Source organism: Artibeus jamaicensis, unplaced genomic scaffold (assembly GCF_021234435.1).
Source record: "Artibeus jamaicensis isolate MK-2021 breed Jamaican fruit bat unplaced genomic scaffold, CSHL_Jam_final contig_588, whole genome shotgun sequence".
In the NCBI taxonomy this organism is placed as follows: Eukaryota; Metazoa; Chordata; class Mammalia; order Chiroptera; family Phyllostomidae; genus Artibeus; species Artibeus jamaicensis.
Genome location: NW_026521895.1, coordinates 2,257,787 through 2,267,996, shown reverse-complemented (window position 1 = coordinate 2,267,996; position 10,210 = coordinate 2,257,787). Strand labels below are relative to the sequence as shown.

Here is a 10,210-nt window from a genome sequence, read left to right as displayed (position 1 = left end):
GGTTTCAATCGCAGCAGGAGATCGGGGGGCGGGGGGAGAGGTCAGGTGTTTATTCCTTGGGCTCCTGCCCTGCAGTGTCACACAGGCTGGCTGCCTCCCTCTATCAAGGGTGAATCAATAGAGGAATCTCCACATGAAGCTGTCCCTTTAGGCCTAGGGCTGGTCACTGCCCCACTATTCCCTAGTCTTGGGGTGTCACTCTGTCACTGTGGTTGCCTTGTGCCCTGGCCACACCTTTGTAAACTGTCCCTTTATTAAGCCCTCCATGACTTATCCTAATTTGAGTGTGCCATCTGCTTCCTGCTGGGACCCTGCTTGTACTTTCTGTTGCTGTCCTTTTTACTTGAAGAGGATGTGACCACCTTTGTGTTAAGACAGTTAGAAAGGCAGATGTGAGTTCATCATTTTAATGTTGCACTTTGATGGAAGCCCTAGGGCAGAGCAGAGCCACACAGTCATTCCGATAAATACCTGTGCCTGGACCTTCATCCAAGAGCACGGATGATTTGGGAGTAAACTTGAATGAGATAAAAGAGCATTTGCCTTAGATAGTGACTCTTCTGCACACAGCGAGCCACTCACAGACTCATGGGGTCCAGTCTGGCTGTGGAAATAAAAGATTGTGATTCATAGAAACTTTCCGAGAAGGCTACAAACTGCATTCCAACACAGTTCAAGCCATTTGCCAAGAAACATGTAGTAGAGAAATATTACATCTCCTTAATCTGAAGAGCAGCATTGATTTAGCTGCCAGAGACAGAGTAAACTAGAATCATTATTAATTTATCTACAGACACTGACCCAAGCCATTCAATAAATGGTGTTTAACTCAACGATCATGTTTCACTGATGCCAGTGTTTACTCTTGCTGTTAATGCTATCTGTGTGCTCAGAAAAAACACAAAACCCTCAATTAAGCAAGGTCCCAGCTTGTTAATGCTTCATAGTCTTTTTGCATTTGATTGAATATAAAAGGAAGAAATATATTAGCTTTTCTACCGGCAATAGTTGGGACAACAGAAGAGGAGACTTCCCTCGATGTGGAAATGTGAGATGGGCAGAGATTTTATTTCTACTCTCACTTTCACTTCCTGTCCTTCTCCCCTCTCAGAACTCCTTTGACCCCTAACTTCTAGGATTTAGATACAGCCCTGTTTTTCTTTGTACAATCTGATAAATGTATTAACATGAAGCCTTTACAGAAAAGATCTATGGACTTTTCCAAGGGCATTTTTGTTTTTAAAGCTACATGAAAAAATAGCAAAGATAAAACATAGATTAAGATGAAATAAGCATCAGTAACGTATCAGTTGGGGTCAAAATTATTTTTAAGAGCCAAGATAAAAAGGAAAAAATCAGAAAGGGCAAATAACCTGAGAGGCAAAGATTTATGTACAAGGAGGTTGTTTTCACAATTATTTATTGTGATAGAAGCACTGAAAATATAATACAACAAAGGAATAGTTAGATAAACTGTAACAAAGCCATACAATAGTTAAATTAATTATTATATGTTTGTAACCACCTCTCACACATCATCTTTTCAAAGTATATTTGAACACATAAAAAAATTGTTCAACATAAATTGTTAGGTACAAAAAGAAATTATATATTCAGTATTAGTCTTGTTTTTTTAAGTATATTTTATTTATTATGCTAGTATAGTTGTCCCATTCCCCCCTCCTTATTTCTCTCTGCTCTATATCTCCTTCACCCACATTCCCCCCTCAGTTCATGTCCATGGGTCATACATATACGTTCCTTGGCTTCTACATTTCTTATACTGTTCTTAACCTCCTCCTATCTATTTTGCACCTACCACTTATGTTTCTTATTCCCTGTACCTTTTCCCCCATTCTCCTCCTCCCCTCCCTGCTGATAACTTCCATGTGATCTCTATTTCTGTGATTCTGTTCCTGTTCTAGTTGTTTGCTTAGTTTTTTTTCCTTTTTTTAAAGGTTTGGTTGTTGACAGTTGTGGTTTTGTTGTCATTTTACTGTTCATAGTTTTGATCTTCTTTTTCTTAGATAAGTCCCTTTAACATTTCATATAATAAGAGCTTGGTGATGATAAACTCCTTGAACTTGGCCTTATATGGGAAGAACTTTATCTGCCCTTTCATTCTAAATGAAAGCTTTGCCAGACAGAGTAATCTTAGATGTAGATTTTTGCCCTTTATGACTTTGAATACTTTTTGCCACCCTCTTCTTACCTGCGAGGTTTCTTTTGAGAAATCAAGTGGTAGTCTTATGGAAATTTCTTTGTAGGTAACTGTCTCCTTTTCTCTTGCTACTTTTAAGATTCTGTCCTTATCTTTAATCTTGGCTAATGTATTTATGATGTGTGTGCTTGGTGTGTTTGTGGAAGCTTGGTGTGCTTCCTTGGGTCCAACTTCTTTGGGACTCTCTGAGCTTCCTGGACTTCCTGAAAGTCTATTTCCTTTGCCAGACTAGGAAAGTTCTCCTTTATTATTTTTTCAAATAAGTTTTCCGTTTCTTGCTTTTCCTTTTCTCCTTCTAGTACCCCTATGATTCGGATGTTGGAACATTCAGAGTTATCCTGGAGGTTCATTAGCTTCTCCTCAGTGTTTTAAATTTTTGTTTCTTTGTTCTGTTCTGATTGAATGTTTATTTTTTTCTTCTGGTCCAGACCATTGATGAGTCCCAGTTTCCTTCTCGTCACTGTTAGTTCCCTGTACATTTTCCTTTATTTTACTTTTCATAGCCTTCACTTTTTTCTCTATTTTGTGACCATACTCAACCATTTCTGTGAGCATCCTGATTACCAGTGTTTTGAACTGTGCATCTGACAGGTTGGCTGTCTCTTCATTGCTTAGTTGTACTTTTTGTGAAGCTTTGATCTGTTCTTTCATTTGGGTCATATTTTTTTGTCTCCATGTTCCTGTTACATAGTAAGGGGCAGAGCAACCCATGTTGCTGCTTTGTGGCACTGTATGTAGGGTAGGGGTCAGAGAGGGAATGCTGCTTGCTGAGCTCTTGGATGGCTTTCAGTCACTTCCTTCACTACCCACAAGCAAATTGGGCTCTTCAGGTGCTGATTCCTGGGTGGCAGGTATGTGTACATTCTAGGACCCTGTGGGTGTCTCCAACAAACTCTCCTGGAGGCTGGAAGTTTCTCCTGGCACTTCAACCCCCACAGGTTTTTTTCAGTCAGAGTGTTTGAGGCTTTAGTTCCCTACAATGGAAACTTGGGTTGCATGGTCTGTCTCACTCCCCAGTTTTTCCTCCCAGTTCATCCACATGCAAATGTGGGACTGCCTGCTCCATCAGCTGCTGCCTCGCCTGCCCCAGGTCTCCAGCTGCCGCTTTGCCCCAAGTCCTCTCCACCCTACCTGCCTGTCTCCACCCTTCCTACTGGTCTGGATGACTGTTTCTCAAATTGTTGGTTGTCGGACTTCCATACAGTTTGATTTTGGGTGGTTGTGGTTGTTTTTTGTTTTTAAATTTGTTGTTGTTTTTCTTTTGGTTGCGCAAGGAGGCACAGTTTGTCTACCTATGTCTCCATCTTGTCTGGAAGTTTGTGTTCTCATTTTGACTACATGTATGCACATTACATATATGCACATTACATATATGCACACCTATGCTAAAAAGGACTGGGACGGCACCTGCTGCGGTGCTAGCAGTGATTATCTCCGGATGACAGTCTTATAGATGATCAGTTTTTGGTTCTTTGTTAGTTCTGTATTTTATGGACTTTTTTGCAATAAATATTTTAATTTTATAATTAAAGTCAGAAAATTACTTATTTTTAAAGATTTTATTTATTTATCTTTAGAGGGGAAGGGAAGGAAAGAGGGAGAGAAATATTAATGTATGGTTGCTTCTCATACGTTCCCTGCTGGGAATTGGCCTGCTACCCAGGCTTGTGCCCTGACTGGGAATCGAACCACGATACTTTGGTTCACAGGCCCGTGCTCAATCCACTGAGCTACACCAGCCAGGGCAGAAAATTACTTTTTAAGGGAAAGTACATTGATATACAGAAAGAAGTGGTAGAATTTCAGGCAGCAAGGAATGGGCACTTTAATGTGTGTGAGAGCCTTCTATTATATCATATATATTAGACAACAGTAGTTAACAGCAGGTTTCACAGAATAATAATAAGAACTTTTATTGCGTACTTACCATTATGCATTAACATTCTTTATATTCATTGTTTCTCATTTAATCCTTTTAACAGCACGATGAAGGTAGGTGTTAGTGTTATCCTAAAGAGGCAAGTAAGGTTAGAGAAGTTAAGTACATTGTTTTGGGTAAAACAAACTGCTATAACATAAACCTGCCATCTCACTGGATTAACAAAAAGGAAGACAATACTTTGTTTATTTATTTATTTTAGAGAGAGAAAGGAGAAGGAGGGAGCCAGAGTAAGAGAAACATCAATGTGAGAAACATGGATCAGTTACCCCCTGCACACATCAGGGCCGGAACCCCCAACCCAGGCAGTGAACCTGTGACCTTTGGGTTTACAAGATGATGCCTGAACCAATTGAGCCATGCCAGCCAGGGTAGAAGATACTTCTTTAATCATGTAAAGGATATTTCTTAATCATGTAAAATCCCATTGGCAGCATCAGAGGGGCGCAGGGTGGAGTTTGCATTCCATGCACAGAAGGAGGTCCTGCTGTCTTCAACACATGGCTTCTAAGGTTGTCCCCAGTGGTCATGTCAGGCCAGCAGCCAGGACGATGAGATCGTGGAGCACTGCGACCTTTTAGGGGTCAGAATTCCCACCCACATTTCAGCGGCTCAATCATGTCACTTTTAACTGCAAGGGAGGCTAGGAAATAGAGTCACAGGAGAAATGGGAACAGGGTTTAGAGAATGGCCCTCTGATTCCTGCAATGTGAGGTAGCTTACTAGAGATCATACACCGAGTAAGTGGCAGAGCAGGATCTGAATGCAGTCAGTCCTGTTCCAAAGCCAACATCTTAACCACAGAGCTAGATTTTATACTACAGACAGAGGTCAAAAGGTTAAAAACTGACTCCCTGAGGCATTGGCTTATAGAGCAGCAGTCAGTGCCTTTGGAGATGAGATAGTCAACCTTTTGTTTTTACTTACTTTTGAAAAGGAGGTTTTATTGTGTTTTTTAAAAGTTAGATTCAAAATGAAAGGAGAGGTTGAGACATGGCCGAGGCTGAATACCCAAGAATGGGCAGACATCTAAGAATTATAGATGGGATGAGCTGAGCTAGGTGAAGAATTGCTTTCAATGGCAATAAGGTAGATTTTAATAGAGTCTAATGCAAGAAGAACAGCATGCTACAAACTGATGACAGAGGAAAAGAAAAAGTGCTTAGCACATTCTCTATCCAGAATAGTCTTCAAATAAGAAAGAGCAGAACAAACATAATTACAAGGGAATTGGAACAGATACAAGACAATGAGCACTCAGTTTGCTGTTCTAGAAAATGAATTCTAGAGTATGTGTTTCATGAAGATGAACTAGGTGCCCACGTTTGCCTTCCATTATTCCAAGGATCCAATAAAAAAGAAAGTGTAGACAGGAACAGGGAGGAGAATGGCCCTGGTTTCACAGAAGAGTGAAATACTTCAACAAGTTTCTGGAAGGTGGAAGGAGGTTGAGACAAGTGGACGTATGCAAGGCGGGGGAAAACAACAGCCCAGCACCAGTAGCAGCGGACAAGGGAGGCAGGTGTGAGCCCTGAGACTGAAAATGGCAAGGGAGTGGGGGAGGGGAAGGAGGGATATATTGAAGGTCTATCTATAGAAGAATCTGTTAATGTAGAAATCACAATATACCTGAAACAAGGTTGAATGTGGGAGTGGAAAAGATGGGGAGTCAAGTCATCAATTTTTATATAAAAGAAAGAGGTTTGAATATAATGTAATGTTACAGTGATGATTGATAGAAAAACTAAAAATCATTTTTAATAAAACATTGAGAAGAGAATAGAGCTGTATTCTCAACGTTCGATATTTCTTGCCAGAATTATCACAGTTCCCTCCCGATGAAGTCTCCCCACTTTCCTCTCCAGTCGTACCAAGCTACGCTGCATGAGATGTCTTTTTAGCGTACAACTCTGCTTATAATATTTCTTTGCTTACAATTTCCAGTAACCCCTATGAATAAAACTCAGATTGCTTAGCCTGACTCAAGGCTCTCAGAAATGTACCTCTGACCTGCCTGTGTATCTTCACCACCTAGCATTCCCCTTTATACGTCCTGAACACTTTTTAAACACTTCGTTCTCTCTCCCCTGCCTTCCTGACTCTGCCTGGTACATCTTTTCCTGCTTCTCTATTTGACTGAATTATACTCACCCTTTAAGATGTGTCCAGGCATTATCTTTTCTGGGAGGCCTTCCCTGCCCTCCTCTAACCTGGGTTTTGTATCATATTTCTATCTGTTTTTTGTATCATATTTCTTTGATTTGGTTAGGAATTAGTTGCAGCTCAAATGTATTTGGCTAGCTTATAAAAAGGCAGCGGAAAGAGGAACAGGTGCTCATAAAATTACTGGACTAGGGCTGCAGGAGCAAGCTGTGGGCTGAGTCCCCGGGAGTGACTCCCAGAGTAACACCACAGAACTGGCCCACCAAGGGACGGCTCTCTGTGCTGTGGTCGTGGAGCCAGAAAAAAAGGGAGGTGCAACCACAATGTTCAGCTCTAGGTTTACATTGCCTCTGCCAAGATCCTCTGCTCTGTCAGCATGGTGCCCAGGAAGTTGGGGGATAGACTGGGGGCTAGACTCAGGCACTGCTGCTTCTGAAAAGTCCAAACAGCCTCCACAGCTGAGCTTGTCAGTACAAACAATGGCAGCAGTAACCCATGCCTCCGAATAACTCATGGTATTTACACCCATGTTCTAAGTCTTTCAGTCTTGGCTCCTGTTTGTCAGCGGCCAGTTTCATGTGAAATGGGACTGTGAGGGAATTAGGAAATGTAGTCCCCAGGTTTCCAGGCCCTAATGTGCAGAAAGGCATGCCGGAACGAGGAGGGAATAGAGTCCGGGGAGCCCGCACATGGACCTGCCCCTCACTCCTTCATGCTCTCGTATCATGAGGTACCCTGTTCTGTAGTAACACTTACCACTCATGTTCTACTTCATTGTCCAACTGTTTATCTGTGTCATCTGAATACACCGTCACCTTCTTTTTTAATATGTTTTTTTAGAGTTTATTCATTTATTTTTAGAGAGAGGAGAAGGGAAGGTGAGAGAGGGAAAGAAACATCAAGGTGTGGCTGCCCCTCATGTGTCCACAGCTGGGGACGGGGCCCACAACCCAGGCATGTGCCCCGACTGGGCCCGTGCCCAACCCACTGAGCTACACCAGTCAGGGCCACCATCACCTTCTTGAAGGCAAACACTATTCTGATTCATTTCTAAATAGTGCCTGACACATAGTAGGGTCTCAGTAAATGCTTGTGAAATGAAGGAATGAACCAGAAATTTTAGGATCATCTTAAAATTCTCCTTTAATCCTTCAGCCAGCAGCCCCTTTAGTTCTCTCTCCGAAGTGTCCTTCCAACAAGCTCTCATCATCTCACCTATTGTAACAACCTCATTATTAATTTCTATCACTTTGTTCCATTCTGTGGTATAAGCTCTAAATCACCACTTGACTTTCTAAAACACGGATCTCTTCATATAATTCTGCAGCCTAACAGCTTCCAATGGCTTTTGCTTTAGGAAAAGCAAAATTCCTGAGCACAGTGTTCCCAGCCTTCCCCCTCTTCCCCAGTGTCGTTTGCAGCTTGGTTCACACCATTCTCTCGCACACAATCGCTGGGCTAATGACCCCCCCTCAGTGCAGCCAAATCGCCGAGCTCCCCCACTCACTACCCAGCTCAGGTGCCACTTATTTTAGAAAGATTTTTCTGCTGCGTGTTCTGTATACCTCCCCGCTCCCAGCACTCCGCATGTGGCGTTCATCCTTCTCAGGAGTTCTGCACTGCGCTGCACAGGGTCTCGGAGCTTCAGCGCTGCTTCTAGGGCCTCTGGAGGGAAGAGGGGCAGGCTGAGCAGGTGAGGCTCTGAGGCCACCTCACATCAGCCAGAGCGGCTCTGCTTCATCTGATGCATGTCTTACATTACATACAGACTGTTGAGGAAAAGTTTACATTGCTATGGGAAATGAAAAAAATATTTTAAAAGGTAGCATGTAAAGGACTTTATATTGTACATATAGCAGTGTTCCTCAGGAATTAAGTGTACTTATTATGTCTGGGTCTGGTACTGTGTCCGGCCCATTTCTGAGCCCCCTGTGTTTAACCTGCTAGAAGCAACCAACAAGCACCTGTTTATTTGGACTGAAGAGATAAGGCTTAAAGAAGACGTCGTGGTAGACATCAACATCATGCAGAGAAGCAGGGAGAGGCTTCTTCGGCTTCCTCAGAAAAACAAAAAGCGAGAACAAAAGGGAATGTTACAGAGATGGGAGTCTTAGATCCATAGGAGCAATTGACAGTTTGACCTAAGCTGTAAGGTGCACCTCGCAAAAGCCTCTCTGATGGTGGATTATTTACCATGAATGACATGTAAGTGATGCCAGGGTGGGCTGGCCACCCCCCTGCAAGACCTGATGGGTCCCTTTCACTTCAGCCGCCATACTCTTCCTTTATAAGTCCCCACTGTGATTCCAGATGGCTTGGTGTCTGGAATTTTTAGGACTGTGTTATCAGCAGTAACTTTTTTAAGTTGGAGATGAACTGGTTCCACATTTTATATTATGGGAGGGTTGCTGTCTGCTTCTGACTAAGGCCACCGTAGAAAGGCTGCCCTGGGACTGAAGTGCTGCGAGGTGAGGGGCTGACGCTGTTACCGAAGCAATGCTGTTGGCATCTTCTGGCCACAGATTGGCTGGGCAGCACATTCAGAGGAAAATTTATGGCTCCTGCTCCTTGGTAGTAAATAGGAATTCACTTGACTGAGGGAATGGACTGTGGGGGATTCTGTAATTGTCCCTGTGGGTGGTCAGCAGCCACTTGTCAGCTGCATTAGAAGTCAAGAGTTTACTTTGTTGGCTATTTCACATTATACGTTTACTGCAGTTTGATGGAGTTTTCCCACTTGTAGGCTGGGTGATGGTACATTTTATTCCCAGAACAACTAACTTTTCACTGGAAAACAAGATTACTTATTATTTCCAGGCCTTGAGATCTTTTCTGTGCTGTATTTGTGAACATGGGCAAAGCAAACGGTAGCCCGGGACTGCCATGCTCCTCAGAGAATTTGGACGTGCTATACTTAGAAACATTGAAAGAATTTGTTTGTTCACTTAACTGGACCAAATACCTGTCTCTTTCTAGATATGGCTTACAAGATGGGAAAGTACTACATGTAGTTTGATAGTTCTGTTTTATCCATATTATTCTAATTAATTCTTCAAGTCCTGGCTAATGTCTTCAGGGAAGAATAGTTAGCACAATTAATTAATTATTACTTCTTTTTACCTTTCTATTTCCAGAGGTAGTTGTTTCATTAAAGGCTTATAGCATAATATTTTTCTTTACTAAAAATGTTTAATTTCATAAATTGCATATATCATGTAAGGAAACAAACTCAACAAATAAACTTTGAAGAACATACCTTCATATCAGGACATGATATCCTCCCTGACAGTTATTCTTGTGAATAGAAGACTAAACAAAAGTATAGTTTGTTGCCCTGATGATACTAACATTAGGAAGTGCCGTCAGATGTGATAACTGACAATTTTTATGCTTATCTGACTGAAAAAAGTATGATGTGTGAATTATAGATACAGCTGACATTGACATTTATACTAAAGGGCTAGCCTGTAGCACTGTACAATTTTTGATATTCAGGGTATTTTTTCTGTAGCTAAATCTGCCCTATATCTTTTAGCCTCTTCTATACAGATACACATATTCCATACCTGCTCCCTAATTCTATTACGTCACCTTGTTACCTCTGTTGTTCATGGAGCGAAGGAGAAATAACAGTATGTAAAATGCTCGCTCCTGAGACGCATATTCTTTCACATTGAACCATTGCCCTATAGCTAATGATTCCCTTTGAAATTCTGGCAACATCATTAGGTGTCTCATCTTCTTAAACCCGATGCTACATTAGCAAGATAGTTATTCTGCATGTGCAACATAGTGAATAAGAAAGGAGTTTATGTAATTGTCCATGCCTTAAACTAACAGGATTAAAAACCCAGATAGTTTTTGTAACACACGTATGGCCCATTTTC

General features: G+C 41.8%; 1 non-coding gene across 1 annotated transcript; it reads left to right on the top strand.

Moving 5' to 3' along the window:
• Window positions 1-9,653: 9,653 nt before the first annotated feature.
• Window positions 9,654-9,724, top strand: LOC119061175 (small nucleolar RNA SNORD49). The gene has a single exon (XR_005084735.1). It is a non-coding gene; the product is annotated as a small nucleolar RNA SNORD49 (small nucleolar RNA).
• Window positions 9,725-10,210: the final 486 nt, after the last annotated feature.